The sequence below is a fragment of the Lissotriton vulgaris genome, unplaced genomic scaffold (genome assembly GCF_964263255.1).
Source record: "Lissotriton vulgaris unplaced genomic scaffold, aLisVul1.2 SCAFFOLD_1032, whole genome shotgun sequence".
Lineage (NCBI taxonomy): Eukaryota > Metazoa > Chordata > Amphibia > Caudata > Salamandridae > Lissotriton > Lissotriton vulgaris.
The window spans coordinates 389,733-404,053 of NW_028250077.1; positions in this window are offsets into that span (position 1 = coordinate 389,733).

The window sequence follows — 14,321 nt, forward strand, 5'->3', positions numbered from 1 at the left end:
ATGCTTCGGAATAAGGCCTGATGGCATTTCCCCCGCACTAAGGATATTGATAACATATGAAGTCTCTCAAGGGACAAAGGATGAACATTGTATAAGGATTAACTAAACATTTTGGATTACATTGGAATAAAGATGGATAAATTTGGTACAAACTTGTGGCATTTGTGTTAAATACACAGGAATATGCTGTGCGTCCTGCATTGGGGTGAGTTGTCGCCCCAATTTCTCAATGTGTTCACACAAGTACATGGTTTTGGGGCAGACCATGCTACCGGGCATGCACGCGAAAGGATCTAAAGAGAAGAAACATTATGACAAAAAGTGGATGAAACATGTGTGCACTCTGTCAATCATTTTGAAGTGCATAAACAAGCTCTCATGCACTGCATAATTATTCTGTATAAGGGTCAGCACTTTTTCATCATCCTTGGGCAACAGGCCAGCTCTGCATGATTGCATTGTTATGAAAACATTCATGATTGTTTGCGAAACATACCGATTCTAGAAGAACCCCTGGAGTGACCGCCCTAGTATATAACACCCTTATTCCCTATACACAGTAGAGGAGAATTCCTTCCAAGCTGACACTGGGTCCTGCAGGCTGAATCTTCAAAACGCAGCAGTCTGACATCCCTTGTGTGGCATCTTCCTCGGAGCAGAGACTGGGCCCTTTGTTCTCTACTATCTGGTGAGGGGGTTGGTTTTCCCCTAGAGGATTCTTGGCTATACATATATACACATATACATGCTTCACCTACATATTTAGGCTAGGTACAATTAGGCACGTTAGGTAGAGTGCGCACTGTGGGAGTACACAAATGCTACTGTCTTATCTGAAGCTATAGATTTACATTTTTATTAGCAATATGGTAGAAATGTTTCTTCTTTTCACAAAACTGGTGCTTGCACACTCTTTCATATGCTTCTGTCTCCTGATTGTCACAGCACTTATGTCTTACACTAGACTGATGCTTGACCAATAAATACTCATTGAAAACATCCCAATCGTCAGTCTGTGTATTTTCTCAGAATAAGCAAGCGAGATTGACTGAGCAAAACGTACTGTGCTGTTTTCCACAATCCCCGAGGTGTCAGGGATGTCAAGTTCAGTGGTTGCTAGAAACTACCTTCACCACTGTAAGATACAGTGGGGTAGTAGTGTCACTGTAGAGCTAGCCGGTCTAATGGCTGACATATCCTGTGAGGGTGTCCGGAGTCTGTTCAGACACCAAGCCCTCAGTTTAGGTCATCCAAAATTAGCAGGTCCTGGGGATTCCTAGGAACTACACGACAGAAGGAAAGAAAAAACTCTGTAAAAAGGAAAGAGCAAAAGCAAGAAGGGAGCAGGTAAGAAAGGGCCAAAAGGAAATAATAGGGAAAGGAAAAAAATAAAGGTTGAAAGAAAGAATTTAACATCTGTGAATATTGTAAGACATGGAAGTCGAGAAAAAAAGAACACGCCTTGGTCCTACCGCACACACAGTGACTCCAGATCCGGCTCACTCCGACTCCTACCTTAATCTTGTGCAGGACCCGCTCCTCCTCCAGGATCTGAATCCACACCATGATGCAGAAGTTTCTGTTACATCTTTTTTTTGTAAATCTATCTTTAATAGATATCTTGAAGATCTTGATGGACCCGGCCCTTCTGGGCCTATGTTAGACATCCCTGCAGTAAAGAATGCTGAGACTGGTTAACCAATGCTAATAATTATAATGTGGCATTAACCACAGGGTTGAGTAGCAGGATGAAACATGCTCAATGGGGTGTCAGGGTCTCTGTTGCGTGAGATGAAGGGGCCGGTGAGAATAGGCTGATTGCCCACATCCTGTCGGTTGTTAACCTTCGTTACTTGCCCTTTGCCCTCATTAATCCTTCGGCTCAGCCCCATAACTGCCGAAAGGGCACTTTACATTATTCAAGGCCTGCCCTACATGCCATAAATCAGTTTTATTGCCTTCAACAGAGGAATGTAACACGTATTGTCATTATAATGTGGACGTTGTAAAGTTTGGTGTTGTTAAGGAACTGTTCAGCCCTTGGACGCCTGATCTGGCCTAGTGCCTAGCTCACACTCTGTACAGCCTTATAATGAATGTCCTATTACTTACCGGTAATCTTCATGACTCCGGGTCCCGTTGTTCTCGTCCCCTTCATTACTAAAGAGATTAACTATCTCGAGTACAGAAAAAAAGAACGAAGGAATGCTGGATATACCCTTCCCCCTCCCTCTGGGAGTACATAAGCGTACATGTCCCAGCATTCCTCCTGACAATACCAAGCCCAACAGAAGGCCGGCAAGCCAGGGAGGGAGGCAGGGAAGCCATGAAGAGGACGAGGACAATGGGCCCCAGAGTAATGAAGATTACCGGTAAGTAATAGGACATTACCCCCAGGTCCCTCTAGTCCTTGTCCCCTTCATAACTAATGGGAACATACCAAAGCAGCAACCGGCCTTCAACAAACCACCAGAGCCCAAAATATGCAGAAAAAAGGACATGAGTTTATTGAACAGGCAACAAGAAATTCAGGAGCACCCAGCATTCAGCACACCCATACCAAAGTTCACATCCTCCCCCAACAGATTCTGAAGACGATAATGCCTAATAAAGGTATTAGAGGACGCCCATGTGGCCGCCTGACAGATCTCAGCAAGGGAAACGCCACCAACCTCAGCCCAGGAAGCAGCCATCCCATGAGTAGACCTCCCCTGAACCCCCTCCGGAGGAGTAGCCCCAGAAACAGAGTAAGCCAAGGTAATGACCTGTTTCAGCCAGTGGCTAATGGAGGCCAAGGAAGCCTTCCCCCCACAAGAAGAAACCCCAAATGAAACAAAAAGGGAGTCAGACTTCCGAAAACCAGCAGTGCGGTCCAAGTAGACACACAAAGCCCTGCACACATCCAGCAAGGACCAAGGAGGATCCCCAGGAGAATCCAGGGCAGAACTCAAGGCAGGCAAAACCAATTCCTGTGAACGGTGAAACTGGGAGGAAACCTTCGGAACAAACGTCGAATCCAAACGGAGAACAACCCCATCATCAGAAAAAGACAAAAAGGGTTCCTGGGCCATCAAGGCCCCAATTCACCCAGGTGACGGGCCGAAGTGGTACACAGACAAAATATCGATTTTTTTATATCGATATGCAAAAATATCGAAGTTTAAATATCGAAATACAAAAATATCGAAGGTAAGTAATATCGACAGTCTAAATATCGATATTGGTATGATATCAGTAATATCGAAGTTGTAAATATCGATGTTAATAATATCGAAATTAATAACTTTGATGTTACTAATATCGATTTTTAAATAAATTTAGTGTATATTATATTGTATTTATTATGTTTTATTATTTATTTTTAATGTTATTTTATTAAATATTGTCTTTTACTACTGTAGCGGGTTGTGGGTTTATAGGGGAATAGGGTGGGAAGTAATTTAATTATGTTAAATTAATTATTAATTAGTAGGAATTATTAATGAATTACTTGAGAATTAATTTAATTATTTTTAATTAATTTATTAATTGATAAATATGTTCTGTAGCGGGTTATGGGTTTATAGGGGAATAGGGTGGGAAGTAATTTAATAATAATTAATTAATTGATATATGTTTGTACATATTTTAATTAATAATTAATTGGTAATTAATTTCTATTAATTAGTTAATTAATTATTATAATTTTTTACATATTTATAATTATTAATTAGTGTGTAATTAATTATTATTAATTATTTAATTACATTAATTATAGAATTTTTTTATATATAATTTATTGTTATTCTTAATTAATTAATTGTGCAAAATAATATTAATTATTAAATTAAATTAATTACAGCAAATGTGCTAATATATTTACTTTATTGTTATTGTTAATTAATAATTAATTGGTAATTAAATAATATTAATTAATTTTGGGTACAGGGGTATTTTTCGGGTTCAGGGTCAGTTTTCAGTTCATGGGTACAGGGGTATTTTTAGGGTTCAGGGTCAGTTTTCAGTTTTTGGGTAAAGGGGTATTTTTAGGGTTCAGGGTCAGTTTTCAGTTCATGGGTACAGGGGTATTTTTAGGGTTCAGGGTCAGTTTTCAGTTCATGGGTAAAGGGGTATTTTTAGGGTTCAGGGTCAGTTTTCAGTTCATGGGTACAGGGGTATTTTTAGGGTTCAGGGTCAGTTTTCAGTTCATGGGTAATGGGGTATTTTTAGGGTTCAGGGTCAGTTTTCAGTTTTTGGGTAAAGGGGTATTTTTAGGGTTCAGGGTCAGTTTTCAGTTCATGGGTAAAGGGGTATTTTTAGGGTTCAGGGTCAGTTTTCAGTTTTTGGGTAAAGGGGTGTTTTTAGGGTTCAGGGTCAGTTTTCAGTTTTTGGGTAAAGGGGTATTTTTAGGGTTTAGTGTCAGTTTTGGGTTTTTGGGGTACAGGGATATTTTTAGGGTTCAGGGTCAGTTTTGGGATTTTGGGGTAAAGGGGTATTTTTAGGGTTCAGGGTCAGTTTTGTGTTTTTGGGGTACAGTCGTACAGGGTAAAAATAAAATAAATTTAAATTAAATCAATTAAATGAAATAAAAAAATATAAAATTACATTTAATTATTACGTTTTTAATTTATTTTAAATGTATATGTATTAGTTTTAATTTTTTAATTATGTTTTAATATTTTTATTTAATATTTGTAACATTATATGTATTTTATAATTATTTTTACATTATTATTAATACATTTAAAAAAACGATATTTTTAATTTCGATATTTTTGTACTACGATATTATTTTTTCGATATTTTTGTACTTACCTTGTTAGGGATAGGATTCCTATATTTTTGACTTCGATATTTTTGTTCCGATATTTTTGTATTTCGATATTTTTGATTTCGATATTTAGTCAGACATTCGGCCGAAGTGATAGCCACAAGAAAAACCCCCTTGAGGGTCACAAACTTCATATCCACCTCCGACAGAGGCTCAAACAGAGGGGACAACAGAGCACGAAGAACCAGAGGCAGATCCCACAAAGGAAAGGAAGGGCGAACCACCGGACGGGAAAGGGAAAAACCCCGAAGAAGACGGGAAACCAGATCCTCAACATCCGATAAATTACCCCAAGGGGAACGGAAAGCTCGGACAGCTGCCCACTGAGCCCGTAAGGAGGAGACAGCCAAACCCTTACCAAAACCCTCCCAAAGGAACTGCAACACCACCTGCAGAGGGCATTCCAAAGGGGATAAATCACGAGACAAACACCAGAGGTGAAAAACACCCCAATGACGATCATAAGTCTTGAGAGTAGAAGGGCGGCGGGAACCCTGAAGAATACAGCCAAATGTTCAGGGAATCCCCTCAGACGCCAACCCTGCCTCTCAACATCGACACCGACAGACGCAATCTCTGCAGAGACAGCGACGGAGCAGACCGGAGAGGGGACCCTTCACAGCCAACAACCGCAGAGTTGGAAACCAGGACCTCCGAGGCCAAAAAGGAACCACAACAATCACCACCCGGTCCTCCTGACACAGACGAGACAAAAACCGGGGAATCAGGGCCAGAGGAGGGAAGGCATACAGGAGCCTGGAAGGCCAAATAACCGTTAGGGCATCCACCCCCCAGCACCTCACCTGAAGATCCCGGGAGCAGACCCGGGGCAGCTGGGCATTTAGCCGGGAAGCAAAGAGGTCCAGATACGGAAGACCAAACCTCCTGCAGACAAGCCGAAAGGCCACGGGAGTCAGAGATAACTCCAGAGAGGTGGGGAAACAACGGCTGAGGGCATCCTCCGCCCCATTATCCACCCCCCGAATATGCACCGCCAACAGAGACAATAGATGACCCTCCGCCCAACAGAACAAGGGGAGCACCACCGAGTTCAGAGAGGAGGAGCGGACACCCCCTTGACGTTTCAGGTAGGCAACCGTCACCCTGTTGTCCGACCGTACCAACACATGGCGATTCAGAAGCCGAATCCTGAAACTCATCACCGCGCGGTGAACAGCAGACAGCTCCCTCCAATTGGAAGAACGACGACTCTCCTGAAGGGACTAACTACCCTGAAGAGACAGGAAACCCAGGGTAGCCCCCCACCCCAACGAACTCGCATCCGTGGTCAGGACCACCGGAGGGGAAGGCTGCAGCGGGAGACCCCGAGACAAATGCTCCGACACCGAGCACCAAAAAAGGGCATGGAGGATCGCAGGGGATACAGGAAGAAGGCAATCCAGGTCGCCAGACACCGGAGCCCAATGAGACAGAAGGAACAGCCACAGAGGATGGAGGTGAAAACGAGCCCAGGCCTCAGTAAACTCAGTCGCCGCCATGAGCCCCAGAAGGCGCAATCAAAGGCGAACCGGAAAGGAGCCGCCCACCAAGAACCTCCGAGCCAGAGACACCAGAGTCAAGACCCGAGGCACGGGCAGAAATACCCTTCCGAGATCCGTCCGAAACTGGGCCCCTATAAAAACCAGGTCCTGGGAGGGAGACAGCTGACACTTGGGGAGGTTCAGAAGAAACCCGTGATCCCTCAACACAGAACAAACCACCTCCTGAGCCTCCAACAACAGGAATCGGGACGGGGCATGGACCAACCAGTCGTCGAGGTAAGGGTATACCAGCAGACCCCGAAGATGTGGAACCGCCACCACCGGGGCCACTACCTTGGTAAACACCTGAGGAGCAGACCTTAGGCCGAACGGTAAGACCCGGAATTGGAAATGACAACCTGTTATGGCAGAGTTTTTGGTTCTATTTAGCAGTGATATAGATCTTAGTCTTGCTCACATCTAGTATAGGTATTCTTAGCCTGTGTTGGCCCTTTTAAGCCCTTTCTTCCAGACCTAGAAGAGGATAGCTGCTTAATATGATGATAGATCCCTTATTCTTGACTCTAACCTGTCTATTGCCTATTGGCTTTGACATACTTGACACATTGGTATGGTTTATGTAGGTATTCTGGCAGAGCTAAGGGGCATTTCATCCCTTTCAGGCCTACAGGCCTAGAGCTAGAGGGACTCCATCTTGATGGAGCTGAGAGGCTTTTCAGGGTAAAGGTAATGTTTATATTTAAGGCTGTTGTGTGCTAGAGGAAAATCCAGTTAGGACTGCTTCTTATCCGAGAAATGTGTTTTTCTCTTGGGCCCAGACGTAACAAGCAGATGGCCACTGCGGTTGCGTGGAAGCCTGGGAGCTGGCACAGGAATTCGGTAGGAGGCAGCCCTCTGGTGGAAATTTCCATGAGGGGAGAGGAATCCATATTAGTGAGCTACAGGAGAGGAGGAGTGTTCAGTTCAGCTTGGAGGTCCGTTCAGCGTGGTGTTCATTCCAGCTTGTGTGCAGAACAGCCTGGAGCTCAGAACAGCTTGGAGCTCAGAACAGCTTGGAGCTCAGTTCAGCTTGGAGAGAGAGGGAGAATGTCTGCTGGAGCTGCAGAATAGAGTGCAGTTCTTGAATGGAGAAAGAAGGCAGACGATTGCTGAAGATGAGGAGAGAGAGAGCAGTGCAGAGGGCATCAAAGAAGGCTGTCAGCTGGAGCAACTGAACCAGAGGCGTGGTGATGTGGTGAAGGAGGGAGAGACAGAGAGAGCCCTAATCCCACCAGAGGCAGAGAGAGAGAAATCTTCCTTCTAATAGGTGAGGTAGTCCGAATTAGTTACACTTACACTTACACTTTAATCTTGTTCTTATTCCCTAGGCTATTGTATGTCTAATCTTTTCCCTTTCAGCGGTGTGTTCCTGTTACCCCGCAAATAAATTGTATGTTTAATCCTTTTCTTTCAGCGGTGTGTTAAAGTTACTGCTAGTTATAGAGACCCCATAGTTTTGTATATGTATATTTTATTATTGTTACAATAAATGACCCCATTTTAATTAGTGAATTAGTGTGCATGAGTTTTTTTATGATAAAGCTAACCTGGCTTCTAGCCAGTTGCCGTTGAGCCACTGATGGATCAGAAGGGAGTAGGAGCGCTTAAATCAAGAAATAACTCAATCACATAGTGTGTATATCTTTGTCCCCATACAGTGAGGGTAATCTTTCCTGGTAGGTATTACTGTTTGAACAGATGCTACCCCTGATCAGGTAAGTAATAGTGAGGGAGAGAGGAGACCTGCAACTAAGGGACCATGGTAGTACACCCTCCCATAATCCTGTAAACAGCGTCTTCCCATAATATTATTGTAGTAGCAGACCCTTAGTGAAGAGACATATATCTGAAGGTGTTCATAGGAATGTGGTCGTCGTTGATATACGGCGTTAGTGAGAGCGCTGGGGTGGATGACCAGCGTGGATACCCACAGGATTGTGGCTTGTGTAAGTGAGAGCGTCAGGGGGGATACTGGCGTGGAGATCTGCCGGATTGTAGATCGTTTGGAAAAGAGAGCATTGGGTTCTGCAGGCCCATGTGTAGACGCACCGGATTGTGTGTCATGTCTGCCCTGAGGTAGATCAGTCTGGGTCTGAGTGGCCGCGAGACTAACTGATGTATGAGTGTGGTGTAGGGTATGGATATCCTTAGTAATCAGTGAGTATTCTTAGTATCCCTATAGATTTAGTGGTGTTTTTAATAATATGAGCTTGTATATTGCGAGTTCCCCATCCTCAGGTAGGTACCCAGGTGCCTGGATAGATGGTCCTGAGGAGGGATGTGATTACGTTCTGGCTGGGTTGGAGGGGCCCCTAGGGGCTGATCCCATCTAATCAGAAAATCCAGCCATGACACAACCCTGAACACAAAACCTCAGGAATCGACGCGACAGAGGGTGCACCGGAACATGAAAATAAGCGTCCTGAAGATCTAGGGTGAACATATAATGACCCGGGACAACCAGTGGGATCACCCTCTGAAGAGATACCATGCGAAAAGGCAGACGAACGACCCAAATGTTCAAGGCCTTCAGGTCCAGTAATAGACGGAACCCCCCTGTCACCTTGGGAACCAGGAAAATCCTTGAATAATCCATTTCCATTTCCATTTTATTTCATTTATATCGCGCATAAATCACCCAAAAGTCTCAGAGCGCTGGCAGGTAGCAGAATCCTTATGACCAACTGATCCAGGAGTTAGGAAGGCTCAGCTGGCTAGAAGAGCCAGGTTTATAGTTGTTTTCGAAATTTCATGTGATCGGGCTCTAACCTCAACTGAATGGGGAGGGAGTTCCATGCTTCTGGGGCAGTTTTACTGAAAGTTCTGTCTCCGTTTCTAACTGTTCGGAATCTGGGAACGGAGAGAAGAGCTTTGCTGGAAGAGCGTAGCGTCCTGCTTGGGACATGGGCCTTGAGCTTCTGTTCGAGATAAACAGGTCCATGGCCATTTACGGCCTTATGGACCAGGCAGCAAAGTTTGAACTTTATGCGTGTATGTATGGGGAGCCAGTGCAGAGTCCTGAGGCAGGCTGCTGAAGGGGTACGCGGGGGTAGATCTAGTACTAGCCTGGCAGCAGTGTTTTGGAGGACCTGCAGTCGATTCAGTAGTGTTAGGTTGATGGCTGAGAAAAGGGCATTTCCATAATCCATCCTATTTACAATCAGTCCCTGGACCAGGGGCATGCGCGCTGAGAGTGGGATCCATTTAAAGATCTTCCTCAGACTTCGCATCTGGCCATAGCTATTTCCCACTGTTTTCCTAATATGTTCAGACATGGTCAACTTGTCGTCCAGTATTACTCCAAGATTCCTGACAAAGGGCTTGGGGGCTGGGCAGGGACCGAGGGAGTCTACCCACCAATCTGATGACCAGATTTGGTCAGCTTTGCCGAATAGCATGACTTCAGTCTTTCCTGCGTTCATCATGAGATAGTTTCTGGTCATCCATTCTTGTATACTGATCATACAGTTTTTGAACCTACTTTTTATGTCATCAGGGTTTTGGTTGATAGTGACGAGGATTTGGGTATCGTCCGCATAGGATATGGTTCCAAAACCATGTTCTCTGATGATCTTCGCCAAGGGGGAAACATAAACGTTAAAAAGGGTCGGGCTCAGAATAGATCCCTGTGGGACACCTTTATCATTTTCGTAGAAATTGGAGGTGTGGGAGCCTAATTGGACCCTGGACCGTCTGTTGCCAAGGTAGCTTGATAACCATTGGAGTGCGGTGCCTTCGACACCAACGTCAGCAAGACGCTCTAACAGAACGCGATGCAAGATGGTGTCGAAGGCCGCAGACAGGTCTAACAGGATCAGTATGGCTGACTTTTTTGAGTCCAAAGACAATCTTATGTTGTCCACAACCTCCAGCACGGCCGTTTCAGTGCTGTGGAACGCCCTGAAGCCGGATTGGGATGGATCGAGGAGTTTGTTGGACTCCAGGTAGGTAATGAGCTGTGTGTTAATTAGGGGCGCCATAACTTTCCCAAAGAGTGGTAAAAGGGAAATGGGTCGATAGTTTACAAGTTGGTCTGGGTCAGCCGTAGGTTTCTTTAAGATAGGCCTGATTACTGCTTCCTTCCAGTGATCGGGGACAACACAGTGCTGTAATGATTGATTGAAAATGTTAGTTAAGATGGGGATCAGGACTGGGGAGATTTTAGATATGTCTTGCGGAAAGCCAGGATCTCCCGGTGCTCCAGATTTCATCTTCAACAAAATTTGGTTCACCTCTTTTTCTGACAAGAATAAGAACTGTTTTAGCGTGGCAGAGTGGCTATTGGGGATGTTATGCCTATTGACGTAGTGGTTTCATCATTTGACGTTGGCTGAGGGAACCGTTTATGAATTTCATTGACTTTCTCATGAAAGTAGGAGGCTACAGATTCCACCCAGTCCTTAGTATCGGGGGGCGCCTGATGCGTTCCTGGTGGACTAGTGAACTCCTTCACCATGTTAAAGAGTTCTCTTTGTGAATTGGTTGCTAGAGTAATCCTGTTTCCTAGATAGACTTTTTTTGCCTCGGCAATTTCCTTCATATACTGCGGATGTGCAGTTTTGTATAGTTCCCTGTCTTGGACACTTTTTGTATGTCGCCATTTCCGTTCTGCCATCCTGGTAGAATATTTTGTTTGCTTCATCTCTGGCGTGAACCAGGGTGAATTATTTTTCGGAGGTTTGGATTCACGCATGGGTGCTATGTCATCTATTGCAAGAGTGATAGCCAAATCTAGTTTCGTGGCGGCTAGGCTAGGGTTGGTGCATTGGGAAATGGTAGGAGGGGAAAACTTTGCGGCAAAGGCAGACATGGTGATTTTGTTCCATGGTCTGCTTTTTTTCAGCTTGGCCGAGCGAGTAGCCGGGGTCTGAGAACTATTAATAGCAAATTTTATGATGAAATGGTCTGTCCAGAAAACTGGGTCAATCTGTGTAATCGTTACCTTAGGAGAGTTGCTACATACAAGGTCAAGAGTATGTCCGGCTACGTGGGTTGGACCTGTTGGGAGTAAACATAATTGTAAGGCCTCCAGGCTGGTGGTTAGGTCTATAGTATAAGGGTCAGTGGTTTGTTCGAGATGGTAATTAACATCTCCTAGGAGAAGGAAATTTTCCGTAGCAAGGGCATAGGGCGCTATCGCTTCCACTAATTTCTCAGAGAAATTAGTCTTGGATCCAGGGGGCCTGTAAATGAGGGCTATCTTCCATGATTCTTTGTTGTTCACAGTCATTGTGGCAACGAGCATCTCACCCCAGCATTCGAGGTAGGAGTCATTTATATAGATTTTTATAGATGACTTATGGATTATAGCCGTTCCACCCCTTTTTTTATTGCCCGGGCGGTCAAGCCGGTGTATTGTATACGCTGGGGGCAGGGCTATTGCAATGTCTGGCGCGGATGACTCCTGTAGCCAGGTTTCTGTAACAAACAGCGCGTCTGGTTTGACAGAGTCCAGGAGCGCCCAGATTTGTAGTGAGTGCTTGGCCATTGATCTAGCATTGCAGTAGAGACAGACTAGGTTAGGCTGGGGCTTCGGGGCGCAATCGGTATTGCGGGGTTTTAATAGTTTAATAGAGGTTGGTTTTGGTTGAAAGCTAGTGAGCTGGGTTATAGAGAGTGATGGCTTAACTGGATTAAGGCTATGTAATTCTGAATTTGTATACCTAATGACTCCCATGTTGTGGTGCTGTGTGAGGTGGACTGCTGGCCAAGAGTGGGGAGAGACGGGCAGAGTTTCTGGCGTCTGGAGTCGGCCGGGAGCGGACGGGCGCAGACGGGCTTGCCTTTGGCGCGCCGCTGCACGCGTCTGCTCGGTGCACTGGGTTATGTAGGGCCAGTGGGCGGGACCGCGAGCGAGGGGCTGAGGTTTGGAACGCTGACGCTGCTAGTTCCAGGGAAAGCGCCACTCCCAAGATGGTGTTGACCCCTTCGCGCAAACGGCACAAGCCGCGACGGAACAGGGGGCACCGCAACTCAGGTAGGCAACAGCAATTACAATAGAGTGCAGAAATTTATAAACATCAAGTGCAGCAGTTTAAAAAACGTTCGTAATCAACAGTGCAGCAGTTTAAATAACGTTCGTAATCAACGCTATGAAGGACAGTGTGCAAATTAGCAGTATTAGCAGCAGGGCGTTTTAGGAGTTTAATAATATCCCAGCCCCACCTCCAGAGGAGGAACCTCCTGAATTGCACCCTTCCGGAGAAGAGACATGATCCCTAGAGACAACTCGGACCTCTTGGACCGACTGGATGGCCAGGGAGTGGGACGCAGACCCGAGTCCGGAGGAACACTGGAGAACTCTATCACATGACCCATGCGAATGATGTCCAACACCCAGGCGTCTGAACAAGACTGGAGCCACACATGAAGGAAGAATCGTAGCCGGCCTCCTACCAATGATCCGGGATCCCCAGCTATATAGTCAGGAACGCGACTTGGCTTTCCTGTCCCGACCACGCCTGGAAGAAAACCGCCCCGACCCCAAGAAAACTGCCCACGAGAGGAAGAGTGAAAGAAAGGCTTAGGCCTGGAGGAAACAGCTACAAAAGAGGGCATTCTAAAAGAAGAAGAATGTTTCTTTTCTTTAAACAAACGGTGCAACTTATCCTCCAATTCACACCCAAACAACATAGCACCCTTGAAAGGCAAACGCAAGGCGCAATCCTTCTGAGCTGAGTCATTTTTCCAGTCCCGCAAGACAAGACAGCCACACATGCCCCTCCAGAAAGGGCAGAAGACCGTACCACATCAAAAGAAACATCCGACAGGAACTCCACTTGTTTCTCAATATGTTCCAAAAGACCAGAACAGTCAGTGGAGTCCTCCATGGACAGGTACAGGGATTTCAGATCCGAAAGCAAAGATTGCGAAACATAAGTACCATAGATCCCATCTCGCAAAGCCAATTGCGACCCAGAATACACCTTCTTGAGGGAGGAATCAACCTTCTTGTCCACTGGATTCTTCAAAACAGCATCCTCAGCCAGAGAGGTGCGACCAACTAAGCTGGCCACAAAGGAGTCAATAGGAATGGAATCAGGCATATCCACAGCCATATCCTGCAAGGGGTAAAGCTCTGCCATAAACCTAGGAAGCAAGATTTGTCAGGATCCACCCACTCCCTCGGCAGGACATCACAAATAAAGGGATGAACCGGCATATCTACAGTGGCCGAGCTCTGGAACTGGCACAATAAGGGGCCACTGGACGTGCCAGGAGCGTCATCATCTGGGAAACCCATATTCAACTTGACATGTTTCAGAATGCCAGCCAACATGTCCTTATCCACGTATTTCCCCTTGTGCTCAGAGTCACCCAACCAGTCAGCAGCACCATCCGAAGACTCAGAAGACACATGACCAGTGCCCTTAGAACGAGCGTCATCACCACGCAACTCCTCCAAAGTCTCCCTGATGAGCCGCTTCAGCCTGGCATCATCGCACCCCCTGCGACGTCGAGACCTGGCAGGAGAAGGGGAGGAAGAGGAATCCGAAGAGGAAGAAGAAGAGGGCTCCCTATGGCGGCTCTTCCTGTTATGCTTCCCCATGATCGAGGAGGAGAACTCCGAGGGAAACAGCCCCGGCACACAGGCAGCAACAACCCTAATGCGCAAGCAAAAAACACGAGGAGAGGCCACCAGGCAGGCTCCTAAATACACCACCGCTAAGGAGCCCGCCACGAACAGCCTGGCTTCCGTCGCAGCGGAAAACCCTGGAAGACAGGCAACGCGACCCGGAAGGCGAACACAGGACACCGCCTTCCGCCGGCCACACCACGCCGTGCCCAGCCCCGGCAGAGCCCAGCAAGCCGGGGGGTGGGGGGGAGAAGGCAGCACGAAGTATCCCAGTTCCCGCCATCGTCCAGCAGCGAAGGGACAGGAACCACACCCCCCAAGCCCAGCAGGGAGGGTGAGGAACTCCAAACACGAAGGAAACTCGCCTCGCAGCCCCAACGTGAGTAAATATCCA